Source organism: Microcaecilia unicolor, chromosome 2, assembly GCF_901765095.1.
Source record: "Microcaecilia unicolor chromosome 2, aMicUni1.1, whole genome shotgun sequence".
Classification (NCBI taxonomy): domain Eukaryota; kingdom Metazoa; phylum Chordata; class Amphibia; order Gymnophiona; family Siphonopidae; genus Microcaecilia; species Microcaecilia unicolor.
Window position 1 is genome coordinate 554,177,284 of NC_044032.1, and position 22,140 is coordinate 554,199,423.

A 22,140-nucleotide genomic window follows, 5' to 3' on the forward strand; every position below is an offset into this window, starting at 1 on the left:
AACTGCTTTCTGTCACGGGGACGACCAAAGTTCCCGGGGGCGTGTCGGAGGCGTAGCGAAGGCGGGTCTTGGGCGTGCCTAACACATGGCGTCCTCGACCCATAATTGAAAAACAAAGGGCGTCCCTGACGAGCACTTGGACGACTTAATTGGTCCTTTTTCTTATGAGCAAGCCACGAAAAGGTGCCCAAACTGACCAGATGACCACCGGAGGGAATCGGGGATGACCTCCCCCAGTGGTCACTGACCCCTCCCACCCTCAAAAAAATTTTTTTTTAAATATTTTTTGCCAGCCTCTATGCCAGCCTCAAATGTTATACTCGGGTCCATCGCAGCAGTATGCAGGTCCCTGGAGCAGTTTTAGTGGGTGCAGTGCACTTCAGCCAGGCGGACCCAGGCCCATCCCCCTCCTACCTGTTACACTTGTGGTGGTAAATGTGAGGTTTCCAAAACCCACCAGAAACCCACTGTACTCATATCTAGGTGCCCCGTTCACCTGTAAGGGCTATGGTAGTGGTGTACAGTTTTGGGGAGCTCAGCACACATGGTAAGGGAGCTATGCACCTGGGAGCAATTTGTGAAGTCCACTGCAGTGCCCCCTAGGGTGCCCAGTTGGTGTCCTGGCATGTCAGGGGGACCAGTGCACTACGAATGCTGGCTCCTCCCATGACCAAATGGCTTGGATTTAGTCGTTTCTGAGATGGGCGTCCTTGGTTTCCATTATCATCGAAAATCAGAAACAACCAAGTCTAAGGACGACCATCTCTAAGGTCGACCTAAATTTCCAGATTTAAGTATCCCCGACCATATTATCGAAAAAAGATGGGCGTCATCTTGTTTCGATAATAGGGTTTCCCCGCCCCTTCACTGGGACGTCCTGCGAGGACGTCCTCAGAAAAGCTTGGGCGTCCCTTTCGATTATGCCCCTCCACATGACCTATGAACTCCACAGTTTGTATTTAAATGAGCTCTGATTCAGGCATGGCAGTTTTTACTGCGAGAGAAAGTGAGGAGCTGCCTTGGAGCAGTAGTTTGTTTTTACTTGTCATCCAGGACCTGTTTGTAATATGTAACTGGTTTTGTGCCCTTCTTTTATATCTATGAGCTACTTTATTTTTGTTTGAGCTTGTTTTAAATCTTGTTTTGAATTATTTCTATTTAGGCGGTCTTGGATGCACAAATTCTAACTAAGGGGAAGTATTTTATGACCTCTTATTAGGTATGTGTCCTTTTTTGGTGAAATGATCAATTATGTTTTTAAACATGATTGCACCATATTGTTGTTCACTATATTCACAAGCATGCTCTGATGGATTAGTTTGAAACACTTTTATAGCACTTTATAAGCACTCTGCAATGTACAATTGATTAGGACATGTGATCTATCATAGTATTGTTTATGACTGACCGTTTAGTTCACCTAGATTTTATCTGTGCATTTTTTAAAATGCATTTCTTAATTTTATTGTTGCTCACAATTGTCACAGTGCTTGCTTGTGATATATAATTTTTGCTATGTATGTTTATTTTATGTGAATTTCCTATATAATAATTAACACCTCGGTCTGGATGCCTGGGTTCGTAACACAGTTCCCATTGGTCCGCCCTGGGGATGACGTCACAGGGCAGACCATTGGGAAGTGAGAGGAAAGGGAACCCAGCAGCAGCCACCGGAGGTGAGTAAAGAATCGGGCCCCCGAGTTCCATGACCCCCTACCTCCCTCCCTCCCTCCTTCCACTCCTGTCCGTCCGAGTTCCATGGGCCCACTCCACTCCGACGGCCCCACTCCCGTCCAAATTCCACGCCCACCCCCCCTCCTCTGATTTCCGCCGCCCAGCGCCTCCCTCCCTCGGTGACCTCCGAGTGCAAGCAGGATGTTTGCGGAAGGGCGGGACCAGAGGAACACCTGAAACAGAAGCGAAAGCAAAGGCAGTCTAAATCGGCATCCGTGCGTGCTGCACTTCACTGTTGCCGGCGGAGCAGGAGGTAAAACGTTTTAAACAACAGCCAGGACTTACGAAGGGGAGGGGCAGCAGCACATGTCCTGCTTGCACTCGGAGGCCACAGAGAGAGCGAGAGAGAGCTGCGGGGTTGTGGAACTCGGACGACAGTGGGTGCATGGAACTTGGCACGGGACGAGAGAGGGGAGGGGGTCCTGGGGGGGAGGAGGAGGGGAGGGGCGGGTCCTGGAACTGGAAGGGGAGGGGTGCCTGGAACTCGGAGGAGAGGGAGGGAGGGAGGCAGGTAGGGGGGGCGTGGAACTCTGAGGGAGAGAGGCAGGTAAGGGGCATGGAAATCAGAGGGAGGAGGCCTGGAACTCAGAGGGAGGGAGGGGGCCCTGGAACCTTGCTAGCCTGTTTCCTTTCTGTTGGAAACGGGCCTCTTTTACTAGTAAATTATATTTTAGATTTAATTTGCATAAGTACATAAGTATTGCCACAGTGGTACAGACCAAAGGTCCATCAAGCCCAGCATCCTGTTTCCAACAGTGGCCAATCCAGGTCACAAATACCTGGCAAGATCCCCAAAACGTACAGTACATTTTATGCTGCTTGTCCCAGAAATAAACAGTGGATTTTCCCCAAGTCATTGTAATAATGGTCTATGGACTTGTCCTTTAGGAAGCTGTCCAAACCTTTTTAAAACTCCACTAAGCTAACCGCCTTTACAGCATTCTCTGGCAACAAATTCCAGAGTTTAATTACACGTTGAGTGAAGAAAACGTTTCTCCGATTTGTTTTAAATTTACTACTTTGTAGCTTCATCACATACCCCCTAGTATTTTGGAAAGAGTAAACAATCGATTCATGTCTACCCGTTCCACTCCACTCATTATTTCATAATCTCTATCATATCTCCCCTCAGCTGTCTTTTCTCCAAGCTGAAGAGCCCCAGCCGCTTTAGTCTTTCCTCATAGGGAAGTCATCCCATCCCCTTTAGCACTACCTACAGACCTGAAAACAATCGAAGAAACAACTATCTTTTTTTTTTTTTTTTTTTTTTAATTTTTTTATTTATGATTTTACAATTTTACATCCATTTCAAAAATGTAATAGATACAGAAAATATATTTTAAACGTACTATAACATAGGAAATATAATCATTCTTATATTGACCACAAACTACACCACATTATGAGGCAAGAAACTAGGAATAACAAAATAAAGGAAAAATTAATTGAGTTTAATTTACTCTGCGAGAGGAAGAAAACCCTAACTACTCGCTAGCCGATTTAACAGCATATTTAAAGTGGGGCCTCAGGTCTGATCACCAATCTTACTATGTTCTTTCGAATCTATATATATTTGCATTTTTCTGGGGTCAAGAAACATATAATTAACACCACCAATGGACACAAAGCATCTACATGGATACTTTAAACAAATGTTCCAGATAAAGCGAGAACTCTTGGCTTTAACACCAGGAACTCTCGTCTACGCTTTTGTGTCTCTTTGTTAAGATCGGGGAAAATCTGAATCTTAGCTCCAAAAAAAGATGCATTCATATGCCTGAAATACAATTTAAAGATGTTATTTCTATCAAGTTCAAGAGCGAAAGATACCAGGAGAGTTGTGCGTTCAGTAACCATCTCCATGAACTCTCAAGGAACTCTGTCAAGTTCAGATCTGGTTGAGGCTGAGAAATCAGGGGTTGAGATTGAATTCCATATATATACGAGCCCCGGTGATGGGCGGAAAGCCCTCCACAGGGATTCCTAGGATTTGTCCAAAATATTTTTTTAGCATATCTTTAGCAGGAATTAGAGGAGACTTTGGAAATTAAGGAATCTAAGTTATTCTCCTCCCTGATTATCTAAATATTCAATCTCTTAACTATAGTGTCTCTGTCCTTTACCAAGTTCCTGTCAGATCCTGTAATTTTTTAAACTCTCCTCCCAGTGTTTTCAGTTTTCTCTTGATTTCTTGTATTTTCCACAAAGCCTGCTCTTGAGTTTGCTTTAAACTTACAATATCCTCTTTATAGAAGTTGTTACCTTGGTAAGGTTGGTGTCATCCCTGTATGGCATCCCACAGCAACTCAAGCGTTATTACAGCTGGTCTTAATCTTTCACCGCTATCCATGGAAGATGCCACCAGGACAGGAGTGAGTGCAGGGCTCACTGCACCAATTCTGTAGCCGTTAACTTCTCTGGGGTCGACGCTTCACGGGGCCTCCTCCGGTTGCTAGTGCAGGAAACCCCTTCGGTTTGCAGTAGCTGCCATCCGATAGGGAAGCGAACACTCCCGGGTCGCGGTGGTGCTGTAGTTGGAGGCGGGGCTAAGTGACACTGCCTCTATGCTGCGGTCCGATAGTCGCCTACGACTCCATCGTCGCGGGGAGCTGGGGTTTTACTCATCTGAACGCCGTACTTCCTTCTCAACGTTTGTTGCCGGAGCGCCGGGCTTCCAGGGCTGGAGGAGGGCTGAATCCCTGTTTTCCCTTCCTTTTCCCCATGAATTCTCGTGGGGAAAGTGCTGCTCTCTCAGGCAAGTACGTCGGGTTTCGGGAGCTCAGACGCGACTTCCTCTCAGATCGCCATCTGCCTCCACCAGAAAACAACTATTTTGCATATCTCTGAAGACATATTTCTTCAAAAGGCCTACAATGAGAACCTATAGCCTCACTAATCCACCTCACCAACCACTCAGTTATGAAAGCCCACCTTCTATAATTACCCTAATCACTCCCTTCGTTCTTTTTCTTCCTTTACTTATCTCTGCACAGTACTAACTGTTTCTGATATCCTTGAATGACAATGTTAACAAAACTATGTAATCCACATTGAGCCTGCAAATAGGTGGGAAAATGTGGGATACAAATGCAATAAAATAAATAAATAAATTTTTGTCGCCCTTCTCTGTACCTTTTCTAATTCCACTATATCTTTTTTTGAGATGCTGTGACCAGAATTGAACATAACTACAAAGGCATTATAACGTCCTCATTTTTGTTTTTCATTCCTTTCCTAATAATACCTAATGTTCTATTTGTTTTCTTAGCTGCCGCAGCACACTGAGCAAAGGGTATCATCAATGACGACACCTAATTTTTTTGATGTTTGGTACAACAGTGTGTCGTAAACCCCTGATACAGTCATTTGGCAAAATGTAGCCACGTTGAGTAATTGCACAATAATGTGCATTACACAGGACTAAAGTATGAACTGAAGTCTGTAAAACTTTCTTTTCCTTGTCATCAAGCAGATGAAGCCATTACGTATGGGTTATGTCCATCAACCAGTAGGGAGATAGAGAGCACTCAACTTTCACAGTGCCCTCTTGGCCAGCTAGCTCCACTGCCTCTTCAGTATTCTCTATCTCCCTTAGCAGGGTGGGCTGCAGCTTGTTCGAGCTCCAGAAAAATCTGCCGGAGGTGGTTCCTGGCTTGCCAGTAGTTAACCGGGGTGTTGGAGGCTATAGCAGCTTCACTTTAAAGGCACATAGGTTAGCCCTTTCCCTGCCTTACCCATACCTCTGTGGATGTGGACATATTGCTTTGTTTCCCTGTCCTTACCCACCAACAGTGGATGCAGGCATATAGGTTCGTCCTTTCCCTGCCTTTCCCACTCATCTGAGCCTCCGGAGTCTTCAATACCTCTGCTTTCCTCACAGCTTTAAAAAAAAAAAAAAGTTGCATCGCGTTTTTAAACGCAGAGACGCTGGAACAGAGGTTTTTGACCTGATTTTCAGCAGGATCGTAGTTGTACACTAGATCCTTTGAGGGTAGAGTGTTTTCCAACTCCTCCGGGGTGGGCCCCGCGATCGGGGCGATTTTGGCGCGAAACCGCCATTTTTGATTTTACCAGCCGTTTTTTCGGCGATGGCTGCGGACAATGTAAAGCGCTGTTCCACTTGTGGCAAGCGCAAATCAGCAGCAAGGCTCTGTAAATCGTGCTGTATTGGCGTAGGAGCGGCCCGAGCAGGCGAGCGATGTCATTTCTTTCTTCTTCCTGCTCTGAGCTGGCAGCGGGCGCCATTTTCTTACACCACATGGCGCGGCCTCCGTGAAACACGGAGAGTACCTGAGCCGGGTGGGGCACCTCGAGATGAGGTTTATTTCAGGAGGGCTAGCACCGGACAGGATTTGGGTGCCCAAGTGTGAGATTTTTCCCCCGGATTTTGTGCTTTTGGGTGCATAAAGCATACAGGATGAAAGAGCCCTTCCTCAAGGGTCGCGCCTGAGGCTCCTCTGGATTGCCCCCCCACCCCTCCCCCCCCCCCCCCCCCCCCGATGGATTCTGGCCTGGTACTGCCAGTGAGGCTTTTTTCCCGGATGCTTGGCCTAAAGATAAGCGCAGAAGGGTTAATTCCCCTTCAAGATTGTGGTGCACCTTTTTCCCCCCCGTGGTCGGGGTGTGAGGATTCGGAGAACTCTGACAGACCGTTCTGGTCTGAGGAACCAGAGTCAGATGCGGATTTACCACAGGATCTGGATGATCCCTCCGCGGTGAGGATTTTCCACCGTGATGAGCTGCCAGCGCTTATTTCAGATACCCTGCAGGCCTCTCGATTGAAGATCCTGACAGTGGCATGGCCTCCTCGGGTATCCCCGGATGGCTAGTACCAAGAAAGCTGCTCTCGGGCCTTCCCTTTGCATGACTCCATCCTAGAGCTTGTTTCGGCTCAGTGGGCCTGACCCCGAGGGACCTTTGAGAGTTTCCAGGGCTATGGGGCAGTTATAACCTCTGCGTGAGGGACATATGGCTCGTTTTCAAATGCCTACAGTGGATGCCCTAGTCACTGCGGTGACAAAGAGAACTACCCTCCCTGTTGAAGGAGGTGTTGCCCTGAAGGATGTTCAAGACCGTAGGCTGGAAACAGCGTTGAAACGGTCCCTTTGAAATTGCAGGTCTCACTGTTCGGGCGTCTGCATGCAGCTGTTATGCTGTGAGAGCCTGCCTAGCTTGGCTGCAACAGGCAGTGGCTCAGCCCAGAGATGGAGCGGAGCCCTTCTGGATGTGCTCCGCGGATGGAGGTGGCCTTGTCCTTTCTGGCTGATGCCCTTTATGACCTTGTCAGAGCTTCGGCTAAACAAATGGCAGTAGCAGTGGCGGCTCGCCGTCGTCTGTGGCTATGACACTGGGCAGTGGACATGGCCTCTAAGCAAAGGTTGGTGAAGTTGCCTTTTCAAGGACTTCTCCTATTTGGTGAGGAGTTAGAGAAAATTGTGAAAGGCCTGGGTGATCCAAAACCCAGCGCTTGCCCGAAGATAGGCAGAGGCCTTCCTCTAAGGGCCAGGCGGTCCACTCCTCGTACAGACCTCGCTTCCGTGAAGCTAGAGGGTATTTTTTTTTTTTTTTGTTACATTGTACCCCGCGCTTTCCCACTCATGGCAGGCTCAATGCGGCAGACAATGGAGGGTAAGTGACTTGCCCAGAGTCACAAGGAGCTGCCTGTGCCGGGAATCGAACTCAGTTCCTCAGTTCCCCAGGACCAAGTCCACCACCCTAACCACTAGGCCACTCCTCCACTCCGCCCGGGGCGTTCTGCGGGTTCACTTCACGTGCCCGTGGTCAGCAGAGGAACTCCTTTCGCTCGGACAAGCGTTCCGCAGCCGGTGGCTCAAGACCAGGAGTTCAGGGGCGACCCTCTCAATGATGGTGCGCCGGCCCTCTCCTCGATGCCCGTCATCGGAGGACGGCTTTCCCTCTTTGTCGAGGATGGGCCAAGATTTCCTCAGATCAGTGGGTTCTGGACCTGATCAGAGATGGATACAGAATAGAATTCAACGCCCCAGTAAGAGACGTGTTTGTGGAGTCCCGATGCGGTTCTGCCGTTCAAATGGGCGGCGGTGGAGGAGACTTTACAAGGTCTGATTCAGTTAGGGGCAGTGACCCCGGTGCCTCCCGCCGAGCAAGGCTGCGGCCGATACTCCATCTACTTTGTGGTGCCGCAAAAGGTGGTTCCTTTCGCCCTATTCTGGACTTAAAAGAAGTGAACAAGTCCCTGAGAGTGCGGCATTTCCACATGGAATCCCTGCGCTCAGTCATTGCGGCGGTTCAGCCAGGAGAGTTTCTCACGTCTCTAGACCTGAAAGAAGCTTACTTGCACATACCGATTTGGCCCCCGCACCAGAAGTTTCTGAGGTTTGCGGTGTTGGGAAAACATTTCCAGTTCAGGGCCTTTCCTTTTGGCCTCGCCACAGCTCCCTGAACCTTTTCGAAGGTAATGGTGGTAGTAGCTGCTTTTCTCAGGCGAGAAGGTATCAGGGTTCACCCGTACCTAGACGACTGGCTCATCAGAGCAGACTCTGCAACAGAGAGCTTACAAGCTACTGCCAGAGTGGTCTCAGTACTGCAATCTCTAGGCTGGGTCGTCAATATGGCCAAAAGTCACCTGTCCCCTTCACAATCTCTAGAGTTTTTGGGGGCCAGGTTCGACATAGTCTCGGGCTATGTGTTCCTACCCGAGCTAAGGCGGTGCAAGCTTCAGAATCAGGTCCGTCTGCTCCTGAGGATGCCCCGCCCGCGAGCTTGGGACATTGTCCAGCTGCTGGGATTGATGACAGCCACGATGGAAGTGGTACCCTGGGCGAGAGCGCACCTGAGACCTCTACAGTATTCCCTACTCCGGAGATGGTCTCCTATTCTCAGGATTACCAATGCAGACTTACATTGGCTCCCTGCGGCCCGTCTCAGCATGGAGTGGTGGCTCTCGGACAGCATGCTGCGGCGAGGAATGCCGCTGACGCTCCCCGTTTGGTGCCTAGTGATAACAGATGCCAGCTGAAGGGCTGGGGCGCACACTGCAAGGGGAAGCATGCCCAGGGTCTGTGGACACCCGAGGAGTCGGAGTGGTCCATCAACCGCCTAGAGTTGAAAGCGGTGTTTCAGGCGCTTCTGGCATTTCAAGTGACCCTGGAAGGATTGGCTGTCAGAGTGATGTCGGACAACACGACAACGGTGGCCTATATAAATCGACAAGGCGGAACAAGGTGCAGAGCACTAGCCGCGCAGGCCGAACTGATTTGCCACTGGGCCGAGCTGCATCTTCAGTGTCTGTCGGCAGCTCATATTGCAGGTCAGAGCAATGTGCAGGCCGATATCTGAGCAGGCATCAGATCGATCCAGCAGAATGGAATCTGGCAGACGAAGTATTCCTGCAGATCTGTGCCAAATGGGGCAAGCCCGTGATGGATCTAATGGCGACAAGTGCCAATACCAAAGTCCCGTGCTTCTTTAGCAGACGGAGAGATCCTCGCTCAGCGGGGTTGGATGCCTTGGCTCAGCCCTGGCCTCCGGGTCTACTTTATGTGTTTCCCCCATGGCCCTTGATAGGGTGCCTGCTCTTGAGGATTCGGCTGCACCCAGGAGAAGTGGTCCTCATCGCCCCGGATTGGCCAAGGAGACCTTGGTGTGCAGACCTCCGACAGATGCTCCTGGAGGCTCCTCTGCCATTACCTCTGGTACCGAACCTGTTGACTCAGGGACCGGTAGCCATGGAGGATGCCGGCCGCTTTGGTCTTACGGCATGGCTATTGAGAGGGCGCAATTGAGGGATAAAGGTTATTCCAATAAAGTTATTTCCACTCTCCTGCAAGCCTGCAAGCGGTCCACTTCCGTGGCTTATGCCAGGATTTGGTGCCTGTTTGAGTCTTGGTGTGCTTCCAGAGCCATTGTTCCAATGCGGGCTCCTGTCTCGCCGATCTGGACTTTTTGCAGGAAGGTGTACAAAAAGGCTTGGCCTATAATTCCCTGCAGGTGCAGGTGGCAGCGTTGGCCTCCCTTCATGGTAAGGTGGAAGGCGTGTCTTTGGCTGCTCACCCAGATGTGGCACGGTTTCTTAGAGGGGTGCTTCGGCTCCGACCTCCAGTGCGAGCACCCTGTCCAGCTTGGAACCTGGGGCTAGTTTTGAAAACTCTGCAGGCATCTCCTTTTGAGCCGCTTCGGCGAGCATCGGAGAAAGACTTGACACTGAAGGCCGTTTTTCTGGTGGCCATTACCTCAGCGAGACGGGTGTCAGAGCTCCAGGCGCTGTCCTGTAGAGACCCATTTCTGCAATTTTCAGAGTCCGGAGTCACGGTTCGGACCGTGCCTTCCTTTATGCCTAAGGTGGTTTCAGCCTTTCACTTAAACCAGCCTATTTTCTTGCCCTCTTTTTCAGAGGAAGAGTTTCCAGAATATTTTGGGCAGCTGCACCTTTTGGATGTGCGCAGGACTCTGCTGCAGTATCTGCGAGTTACTAACTCTTTCAGGACTTCTGATCATCTGTTTGTTTTGCTATCCGGTTCTCGCAGAGGGTCTCCAGCGTCTAAAGCCACTATTGCCCGCTGGCTCAAAGAAACGATCTTTTCAGCTTATCTGCTGGCCGGCAGGGTTCCGCCTGTAGCCTTTAAGGCACATTCTACTAGAGCGATTTCTTTCTCTTGGGCTGAAACTGGAGCACTCTCTCTTCAAGAGATATGCAGTGCAGCAACATGGGCTTCTAAGCTCTCCTTTGCCCGACATTACAGGCTGGATGTGGCTGCCAGGAGGGATGCGCGTTTTGGTGCACAAGTGCTAGCGCGTGGTGTGGCTTGTTCCCACCCTATCTAGGGATTGCTTTGTTACATCCCATACGTAATGGCTTCATCTGCTTGATGACAAGGAAGGGAAAATTAGGTTCTTACCTTGGTAATTTTCTTTCCTTTAGTCATAGCAGATGAAGCCATGAGCCCTCCCTGTATGATTGTCTGTATGCTGTGAATCTGTTTTTTCAGGTTCTGTTCTAATTTCCTGAAGTTCCTTCCTTGGGAGAAAGTTGGAAAACATCTTCAGGATTCATGTTCAGTTTAAATTTAGGAGGATGTGTTCATTCCCTCCAGGAGGCGCGTGTGTTCCCCTCAAGTTCTATAAATAGGAGGATGAGTTCATTCCCTCCAGTGTGTTGGGAGGATGTGTGATTCCCTCCAGGAGGCGCTTGTGTTCCCCTCCACTTATACAATAAGGAGGATGAGTTTATTCCCTCCTTTATGAGTTCATGCATTCCCTCCTTTATGAGTTCATGCCCTTGTGATGGGCCATCGTTCGCTGTGAGGAAAGCTCTTGTGATTCCCATTGCGGTTTGCCATACTGCTTTGGAAGCTTCAAATACTGAAGAGGCAGTGGAGCTAGCTGGCCAAGAGGGCACTGTGAAAGTTTGAGTACTCTCTATCTCCCCTGCTGGTTGATGGACATAAACCCATACTTCCATATCATCATGCTGATCAATCCATAGACTGGTGGTTGTGTCCATCTACCAGCAGGTGGAGATAGAGAGCAAACTTTGCCTCCCTATATGTGGTCATGTGCTGCCGGAACATCCTCAGTATGTTCTCTATCTCAGCAGGTGGTGGTCACACACAGCAGCAGCTCTGGCTAGGCCTCCAAGCCTAATTTTTAGGTTTTGTTGAGTGCCTGGGGTTGAGGGCTCTTCTGAGCAAGTGCAAACCTGGTGGCGCCAGGGTCCCTCCTTTTCTCCCCCCTCCCGCTGGCTCCGTTTAAAAAAAAAAAAAAAAAAATTTTTGAACGTCCTTAAAGGCGTTTATTTCGACATTTATTTAAACGTTTATTGCAGCTACTCCACTGGGACACCAGGTCGTTACAGCTCGGAGTGGACAGCAGGTAATTTTTACCTTTTTATAGCGGGCAGGGGGTTCCCCGATTGGTCTCCACGTGGCCTATGGCGTCGGAGGGCGAGGGCGCAAAGAGTCGCTCCCCGGATCGCGTGTGCGCTTCCAGAGGGGATGCGGGGGGTCTTAAAGTCTGATTCGCCCTTGTTGGGTGACAGTTTCGTGACAGAATGAGGTCCCGGTCCTTCCTCCGGTGTTGTGGCGGTTTTTTTCCCGCCATAAACGCCCATCCCCCGCGGCTCGCCTCGCCATATTGGCCGGCCACGCGGCTCGGACGGCTTCTTCTTGGGCCGCCCTTGAGGTGGGAGACATTGATGCCATGAACGCCCTTAATTTGGGCGACGGCACAAAAGCGGCTAAAGTTAAGCGCCGTTCTTCCCGCGCGGCTCCTTCGCGGAGTGTCGCGCCGGACGCCATCTTGGATGCGCAGCATGTCTCTCCCCCGCTCTTGCGAGCGCCGGTTGAGGTGCGTCTAGGGCTGTAGCCCATGCTGCGGAAGTGCACAGATGCGGGGTTTCTCCCCCGAGTTTGTTTTGCTGCTGCATCAGGCCTTCCTTATGCAAAACGCTGCCCCTGCTCCCTCGTCTGGTAAAGAGGTTGAGGCCCCCGGAGGTAAACGCCCTCGGGTTGATTCCCAGGCCTTGGAGGACTTTGTCTCCTCCGATGTAGATGAGGGCAGCGTATCTGAGTTCTCCCAACGGTCCTTTGCGGATTCCTTGGAGGAGACGGATCCCCGCTCGGATGGAGCGGATGACCCCTCTGCAGCGTGGCTCTTTGCTCAGAGGATTTGCCCAACCTGTTAATGCAGGCCATGGGCATTTTGAAGATTTCCTCTCCGGAGGACGTCTCTCCCTCAGCCCCTGTTGGCTCTGCCATTATGCTGGGGACGAAGCGCCCGCATTGAACCTTCCACGTGCGTGATGCCATGCACACCTTAATTTCGGCTCAGTGGGATGTCCCGGAAGCGAGCCTTAAAGTGGTTAGGGCTATGTCCCGCCTCTATCTTTTGCCTGAAAGTGAACGTGAGGCCTATCTGTGGCCTACCGTGGTTTCTTTAATCACTACGGTGACTAAGAAAACGGCGTTGCCGGTGGAAGGTGGCACGGCCCTATAGGACGCCCAAGACAGAAGATTGGAGGCGGCCTTAAGGTCGTCCTTTGAGGCGGCTGCTTTAAGTTTGCAGGCCTCAGTTTGCGGCTCCTATGTGGCCAGGGCGTGCCTGACTATGGTGCAGCGGGCTTCCCCCTCGGATCATTCCTTGAGGGCTGATTGGCCGGCCCTGGAATCGGGCTTAGCCTATTTGGCAGACTTGCTGTATGATGTCTTTAGGGCCTCAGCTAAAGGCATGGCTCAGACAATCTCTGCGCGGCGGTGGCTTTGGCTGAAGCATAGGTCTGCTGACCACGCCTCTAAATCCCGCCTGGCTAGATTGCCTTTTAAAGGCAAGCTGCTCTTTGGGGTCGAGCTGGACAAAATCGTGACCGATCTCGGCACGTCTAAGGGCAAGAGGTTACCAGAGGTCAGGGCTCGGGCTAGTGCTCGCCCCGGTACCTCCAGAGGACGGTTTCAGGAAGCCCGTCGGTACCCGCCCGGGCAGGTCGGGCTCCTCTGCCCCCTCTTCCTTCAAGAGGAACTTCTCCCCCAAGCAGCATTCCTTTCGCAGAGACCGCCGTCCCGGAGGTGCTCCCTCCGGTCCTCCCCTAGGGTCTCGTACCCAATGACGGGGCCTTGGTCCACGCCCCAGTGCAGATTGGAGGACGGCTGTCCTCGTTTCTGGGCGAGTGGATCACAATAACTTCAGACGCTTGAGTGCTGGAAGTCATCAGAGACGGCTACAAGCTAGAGTTCTGCCGACCCTTAAGAGACGGGTTTGTACTCTCTCCCTGCAAGTCTCCAGTCAAAGCTGTGGCAGTGCAGCAGACCTTGGACAATCTGATCCGCCTGGGTGCGGTCGTTCCGGTGCCAGAAAATCAGCTTGGCAAGGGACGTTACTCCATTTACTTTGTGGTACCAAAGAAAGGAGGTTCTGTACGGCCTATCCTCGACCTCAAGGGGTCAATCAGGCTCTTTCGCATGAGACCCTCCGCTCTGTTATAGCGGCAGTGCAGGCAGGAGAGTTCCTGGCATCCTTGGACATCAAGGAAGCGTACTTGCATATTCCCATCTGGCCTCCTCATCAACGCTTTCTGCGTTTTGCAGTCCTGGGCCGACACTTCCAGTTCAGAGCCCTCCCGTTCGGGTTGGCTACTGCTCCGCGGACCTTCTCCAAAGTAATGGTGGTCATCGCGGCCTTCCTGAGGAAGGAAGGAGTACAAGTCCATCCTTATCTGGACGACTGGTTGATCCGAGCCCCCTCTTATGCAGAGTGCGGCAAAGCTGTGAACCGGGTGGTTGCTCTTTTGAGCTCCCTGGGGTGGATCATCAACTGGGAGAAAAGCCAGCTGCGCCCAACTCAGTCCCTGGAGTATCTGGGAGTTCGATTCGACACCCAAGTGGGCAGAGTGTTCCTGCCAGACAATCGGATTGTCAAGCTTCAGGCTCAGATGGACCAGTTCCTAGTAGCCTCTCCTCTTCGGGCTTGGGACTATGTGCAGCTGTTGGGCTCTATGACGGCCACGATGGAAGTAGTGCCCTGGGCCAGGGCTCATATGAGACCACTACAACACTCTCTGCTGCAGCGCTGGACTCCGATGTCGGAGGATTATGCTGTGCGCCTTCCCTTGGACCCAGCAGTGCGCAAGGCGCTGAGCTGGTGGACGCAGACAGACAAGTTGTCTTCAGGAATGCCTCTGGTGACCCCGGAGTGGATTGTCGTCACGACGGACGCCTCTTTGTCGGGCTGGGGAGCCCACTGCTTGGGAAGGACAGCGCAGGGGCTCTGGTCTCCTGCAGAGGTAAAGTGGTCTATCAACCTCCTGGAACTCAGAGCCATTCGGTTGGCGCTTTTGGAGTTCATCCCGGTCCTGGCGTTGAAGCCATGTACGGGTCCTGTCGGACAATGCCAGGGAGGTACCAAGAGCGCCCCTCTAGCCAAGGAGGCCATGAATCTATGCCAGTGGGTGGAAGCGAACCTGGAACAGCTGTCAGCGGCCCACATTGCCGGAGTCATGAATGTCAAGGCGGACTTTCTCAGTCGCCATACCTTGGAGCCCGGAGAGTGGCAGCTATCTGTTCAGGCGTTCTTGGACATCACGAAGCGCTGGGGCCAGCCGAGCCTAGATTTGATGGCGTCATCGGCCAATTGCCAAGTGCCGCGCTTTTTCAGCAGAGGACGGGACCCTCGATCCCTGGGAGTAGATGCTCTTCTCCATCAGTGGCCGACACAAGAGCTTCTCTATGTGTTCCCGCCCTGGCCCATGTTGGGCAGGGTGCTAGACCGGGTGGCAAAGCATCCGGGCCGGATAATCCTGGTGGGTCCGGATTGGCCCTGACATCCCTGGTATGCGGACTTGATCAGGCTCTCAGTGGACGAACCTCTGCGATTGCCAGTGGAGCAGGGCCTGTTACAATCAGGGTCCCGTGGTGATGGAGGATCCCTCCCCCTTTGGTCTTACGGCCTGGCTATTGAGCGGCAGAGTCTGAGGAAGAAGGGCTTCTCAGACAAGGACTGCTTACGCCAGGGTTTGGCGTACCTTTGCAGCGTGGTGTGAAGCAGGTTCACTTTCTCCATTTACTGCTCCAATTTCTTCAGTGCTGGCGTTCCTGCAAGAAGGTCTGGAGAAAGGCCTGTCGCTCAGTTCCCTGAAAGTCCAGGTAGCGGCCCTGGCTTGCTTCAGGGGCCGCCTGAAGGGTGCTTCCCTGGCTTTGCAGCCAGATGTGGTGCGTTTCCTCAAGGGAGTTAATCACCTGCGCCCTCCTCTGCACTCAGTGGTGCCTGCGTGGAATCTCAACCTGGTGCTAAGAGCCTTACAAAGCCGCCTTTTGAACCCTTGTCGAGGGCATCTCTGAAAGACCTGACGTTGAAAGCAGTCTTTTTGGTGGCTATCACTTCAGCCAGAAGAGTTTCCGAGCTCCAGGCACTCTCTTGTCGAGAGCTTTTTCTGCAGTTCACTGAGGCAGGAGTGACTATTCGCACAGTGCCTTCCTTCCTACCCAAGATTGTTTCTCGCTTCCATGTGAGTCAGCAGCTCAGTCTCCCTTCCTTTCGTAGGGAGGACTACCCAGAAGAGTATTCTGCTCTCAAATATCTGGATGTGAGACGGGTCATCATCAGATACTTGGAAGTGGCCAATGATTTCCGGAAGTCGGATCATCTGTTTGTCCTGTTTGCAGGTCCTCATAAGGGTCTGCAGGCTGCTAAGCCTACAGTGGCAAGATGGGTCAAGGAAGCCATTGCAGCGGCTTATGTGGCCGCGGGGAAGGTGCCGCCTATTCAGTTGAAGGCCCACTCCACTAGAGCTCAGGCGGCCTCGATGGCAGAGGCCGGGTCCGTCTCCTTGGAAGAGATTTGCAAGGCGGCAACTTGGGCGTCGGCCCATACCTTCTCCAGACATTACCGCTTGACTGTGGCTGCTCGGGCGGAGGCCCGGTTTGGAGCTTCAGTGTTGAGTTCAGGGATTTCAATGTCCCGCCCTGGGTGAGTACTGCTTCGGTACATCCCACCAGTCTATGGATTGATCAGCATGATGATATGGAAGGTAAAATTATGTATCATACCTGATAATTTTCTTTCCATTAATCATAGCTGATCAATCCATAGCCCCTCCCAGATATCTGTACTGTTTATATTCTGGTTGAATTTTAGGTTCAAGTTTAGTCTTCAGTTACTTCAGGAGGACTTCGTGTTCAAGTTTTTTCACTTGGATTCTTCAAGAGTTGAGACGAGTTTGTGTTACAGTGAGCTGCTGCATTCCTCTCCCCTCTGTTTTACGGGGCTGGATTGAGACTTAAATTCTGCTGGCACTCCCTCCCGCTTCGTGCGGCTGTAGGGCAGCTTTGTACCCCTCCCGCTTCGGCGGTGTTAGGGTCAGTCAGCTCCTCCCGCGGTTGCGGTTGCAGGATAAACCAGATCCCCCCGCATCGGCGGGGTGGTGTCCCTCCCCCGCTCCGCGTGGATGAGCTGGACGGATTCCCCTCCCCCACTTGTGTGGGGATGAGCTGGGTTAATTCCCCTCCCCGTTTCCGCGGTGGTGAGCTGGGCAGAGTGTCCCTTTGTGGGTGTAATTCTCTAAGTGCTGAGTCCTGCGGATGGAGCTTTGATATCGACATACTGAGGAGTTTCCGGCAGCACATGACCACATATAGGGAGGCAAAGTTTGCTCTCTATCTCCACCTGCTGGTAGATGGACACAACCCACCAGTCTATGGATTGATCAGCTATGATTAATGGAAAGAAAATTATCAGGTATGATACATAATTTTACCGTAATGGCTTCATCTGCTATGACTAAAGGAAAGAAAATTACCTAGGTAAGAACCTAATTTTCCCATACAGAAGTTTATCAATGGAACAAATATTTCTTAGTTTGAAGTAACTTTTACTAACAATTAAGGATGTATGTTAATCACTGTTAACACCATAATTAATGCTTTGTTAGTCATTATTTAAAAATTAATTGCCCCCTGTCAGCAGCGCTATCAGCATCTTTCCCTACATTTCCCTCCCTTGCCTGCTCCTCTGTACCTTCAAAGTTGCTTAGACAGTAGCAGCAGCACAGCAGTGTCTATACACTGCCTGCTCTGGAGGCCTCTCTCTGACCCATCCTGCCCCTGAGGAAACAGTAAATTATGTCGGAGGGGGCAGGATGAGTCAGAGAGAGTCTCTAGAGCAGGCAGTGTGGTAGGGTATGTAAAAAAAAATAAAAATAAAAGAGGAGCCATGGCATGATTGTGGAGGAGTGGCCTAGTGGTTAGGGTGGTGGACTTTGGTCCTGGGGAACTGAGGAACTGAGTTCGATTCCCGGCACAGGCAGCTCCTTGTGACTCTGGGCAAGTCACTTAACCCTCCATTGCCTGCCGCATTGAGCCTGCCATGAGTGGGAAAGCGCGGGGTACAAATGTAACAAAAATAAATTGTGTTATATATGAATTTGCGTTATCACAGAACGCTTTATAGCGAGGTTTCACTGTGCTTGATACTTCATCACTAGCTTTGAATACTGCAAAAGAACTTTTTTTTTCATTTCTTGGGTTGTTCAACTATATTGAAAGCTACTAAAAAAAATTGAATATTCTTTCTTTATGCAAGTAAATATGATCAAAGATTCCTATTTTATATCATTCATTGTTCATTTGCCTTCTACATTAAGTCTTCCTTACGCCTGCTTCCTTTTTATAGTCTCCATCTGTGCCCTATTGTCCCACAGCAGCAAGTCTTGCATATCTTAGGAAGCTCTAAATGGGAGTGCAAATTAAGTTTATGGTATGTAATAGTGAAGTCGTCTTAGAAATATAGAAAATAACAGCAGATAATAATATATGGCCTATGCAGTCTGTCTGTCCATACAAACTACTAAGCTCTACAATCCTTTCCTCTCTCTTGGAAATCTTCTGTGCTTGTCCCATGCTTTTTTTTTAATTCAGATATAGGCCTTGTCTCCACTACCTTCTCTCAGAGGTTGTTCCAAGCATCCACTACCCTTTTGTTACAAATTCAAGGTAAGTGAGCCCGCCCTTAGACCGCAGCTGGAGCTGCAATAGGCAAGTCCCCTGGGCTGGCACAAGTGAGGAGTCAGAACAAGAACCAAGACAAGACGAGGCTAGAATGAATCAGACAAGATGAGGCTGGGCTAGACAAGGCTAAACAAAGCAGGGCAGAAATAGCAAGGTACCAAAGACAAGGACCAAATACAGACAAGGCAAGGAAAGCAAGGCAAAGGGGCTAGAACTGGGATCCAGGCAGAACAAAGCAAGACTTGAAACTTGATTAAAACTGAGTCTAGAACCCAGGCAGAACAAGGCAAGACACGGAACTAGGTTAAAACTGGGTCCAGAAAAGACAATGCAAGAACTGAATCCGGACAGGACTGGACAAGACAAGACTAGAGACAACAGAAACAAACCAGAAGCAAGGCTAGAGGACAAAGCAGAAACAAGCTAAGGCAAGACTGAGGACAAAACAGGAACAGAATTTGGCTGGAGCAGAAACTGGGAACGGAGCTTGGCTGGAGCAGACACCCGGAACAGAGCTAGGCTGAAGCAGAAATCAGAATTGGAGCTGGGCTGTAGCAAGAATCGGGATCAGGGCTTGGCTATAGCAGGGATCTGGGGTAGGATATAGCAGGAACCAGGAATACAGAGCTTGACTGTAGCAGGGATTGGGATCAGGACTAGGCTGTAGAAGGAATCTGGATCAGGGCTAAGGCTGTAGCAGGAATCGGGATCAGGGCTAGGCTGTAGCAGGAATCAGGATCAGGGCTAGGTTATAGCAGGAACACAGCTTGACTGTAGCAGGAACCAGGAACAGAGTACACAGGAGCAAGGCTTTAGGACCAAGGTTTGCAGGAACAAAGCTTCAGGAGCAAGACTCACAGGAACAATACAGGACTTTGGCAAAGGTAGAGCAGGAACTAGGCAGGAACTGGAACAAAACAAGAATATGAAGACAAGGCTAAAAGACCTCTTGCGAAGTGGAGGAGTGGCCTAGTGGTTAGGGTGGTGGACTTTGGTCCTGGGGAACTGAGGAACTGAGTTTGATTCCCGGCACAGGCAGCTCCTTGTGATTCTGGGCAAGTCACTTAACCCTCCATTGCCCGCCGCATTGAGCCTGCCATGAGTGGGAAAGCGCGGGGTACAAATGTAACAAAAATAAAAATAAAATAAAGCATGAAAGTCTCAAGATTCCTTATAAAGGTCCTTACTGATGATGTCTCAACTTGGAATAAGTCTTGGAACACAGCATGATACCAGAGCGAGGCTAAGATACTAGGATATCAGACTGAGGCTTGGATAGACTCTGGAGTGAAGCTTGGATGCAGGAACACCAGAGTGAGTCTTGGATAATCTCTGGAATAAGGCTTGGGAAACGGGCAACGGTGGTATTCATGCAGAGAGAGGCGCTCTGGAGAAGCCACAGAGCCCGACCACTGGAAGAAAAAGGTGAGTCTGGATGTGGGACACAGCTGCAGCCGTGGCACCTTTTACATAAAGAAATAGTTCCTTAGATTACCCCCTATTACCTCCAGGGGGTTATGTCCCCCTCGTCCCAGAGTTTCCTTTCAGTTGAGAGGATTTATACCATGTCTTTGTCATATCTCCACTCTCTCCTTTCTTCCTGAATATACAGACCATTTTAGTAATTACCTTTTGGATCAATTCTATCCTGTTAATATCATTTTGAATATCTGAGAGAATTGCAGATTGCTCCAACTGAGAGCTCACCAGAGACTTATAGAGAGAGACTATTGTCTCCTTTTTCTTGCTGGCCTGGCCTTTCTTTTCCCTGTGCACCCAAACATCCTTTTTGCTGTCCTATCATCTTTTCAGTCTGGCTACCTTAAGGTCATTATATATCATCATGCTCAGGTTCAGCTCCTTCTTTCATGCACAGAAGTACTTCACCCCCCCATACTGTACTGCTCCCTAGGGTTTTTGCAGCAAAAATACATGATCCCTGAATTGTTTTAGCAGTTAAAATCTAGGTTCATGCATTTGAGCTTTAAATATTGTATGCATTGCATTAATTTTTAGATTTCTGTGTGTTTTCAGGTACCTTCTTTCATTGTTCTGAAACAAGTTGTAGTATTGTGAATGGCTTTGATTTTAGATTCATTTTCCCTATCCAATCCACACTCTATAAAATCATCAGTGGAGTGAAGCCAGTATATAGGGAATAGTTGTTTACCCTTTCAAATACTGTATTTGGGAATTGCTTTAAATTTTTGTCCAACAAATTATAGCTGCTACAAAATACTGCTTGAAGTTTGATTTTCAGTTCTCGGAAGTACTATAGGGGTGTCCCCATTGTTGGAGAGGCTGCATTGGTTTGTCTGTATGGGCTCAGGTTTCTTTTAAAATAGCTTGTGTTTTTAAAATGTTTGCCACTGCTTTACCATGAGACACCTTTCATATTTCATAGTAACTTTGGTTCTTAAATATTAGTCATTGCTTATTAGAATTTCAGTAAAGAAATTAGATGTAAATGGATCTTTGATTAATCTTTTGATTTTTCGGGTGCCTAAATTTTGGAATGACCTTCTATGGAAAATTAGACAGATTTTTACTTATTTAGATTTTCACCGTGTTAAATACCATTCTGATAATTTTTTTTTTTTAATCTTGTGGTTCAGCAATACTTTGGATGGTGATCCTGAATCAATTCCTGTTTTTCAGCTGTCATTTTCTGTTTTGAGACACGATATATCTATGCTTATGGATCCATCTCAGTCATTTCCTATTGTAAAATCGTCTAGGGTTTTGGGAATTATTTTTGATACCACTCTGTCTTTTGTACCACAATTTAATAATGTGGTAAAGAGAATATTTTACAAATTAAGACTGTTAAGATCAGTATGTACCTATTTTTGTAGGAAATATTTGCTTTGTTGGTATGGGCGTATATACTGTCACAGATGGATCCTTGTAATTCTGTTTATATGGAATTGCCTCAGAAGCAATTACATGGATTACAGCTGCTACAAAGTACTGCTGCCAGATTGATTTTTGGACATCGGAAATATGAAAGAATGACTTGTTGATTGACCTGCATTGGCTGCCAATTAAGGCTAGGATTATTTACAAGTTAATAAGTTTGGTTTTAAATGCTTAAATGGTTTGGGCTTTATTTACTTACTAGTAAAAAAGCCCCGTTTCTGATGCAAATGAAACGGGGGCTAGCAATGTTTCTTTTGTGGTGCATGTGGGAGTGTGTGTGTCCCTGGCTCTGGCCTCTCTCCCCTCCCCCCTCTGAGTCCTTCACTGTTATGGAGCCAGAGATTTGATTTCGTGCTCTGCTGTTTCCTTCACGACTGTGTTACAGAGAGGGCGGGGCAGACACTCATAGGGAAACCGGATATCTCGCCCCCTTCACACTTCCGGCTGGAGGCTTCATAGAATGTTGGTGTTGCTTTTTATATAGAGAGATATGATTTGTTGCATCATTCTGCCTTTTCAGGATATCTAGAATTAAGAATAGTAATTCTCTTATTTCAAACTGTTAAACACACAATTCTAAACGTAACCATGAATGTTCCTAGTCACATAAGGCTACTTATTACTGGAACTCATTACTATTAGATTTAGAACAGGAAGCTTTTTACAGTTCACAATTGTGTAATAATTTTAGTGTACACCGTTTCGGACCCATTACAGGAATTCAGCAGTATATCAAATGTAAGGTTAGATTAGATCTAAATTGGATTTCCCGGGAGATAAACAAATGAATTGAATAGTGACAAAACTAGGGGACATTCCAGGAGGCTAGTAGGTATCACTTTTTAAACAAAGTTGTAGATGCATTTTTTTCACTCTTGAACATTAAGCTGTGGAATTAGTTTTACTGAAACATGCAGTGAAAGTATCTGGTTAAAAAAAAAAAAGCTAATCAAAAACTAGTTCAGATCTTTGGGATCTGCCAGGTGCTTATATCCTGTATTGGTCATGACTGAGCATG

At 49.1% G+C, this 22,140-nt stretch overlaps 1 protein-coding gene across 9 annotated transcripts in view; it reads left to right on the forward strand.

Annotated features, from left to right (window-relative positions):
* The window catches only part of FIP1L1 (factor interacting with PAPOLA and CPSF1), a 337,219-nt gene that overhangs the window by 42,193 nt on the left and 272,886 nt on the right, over positions 1-22,140 (forward strand). The window lies entirely within an intron of this gene.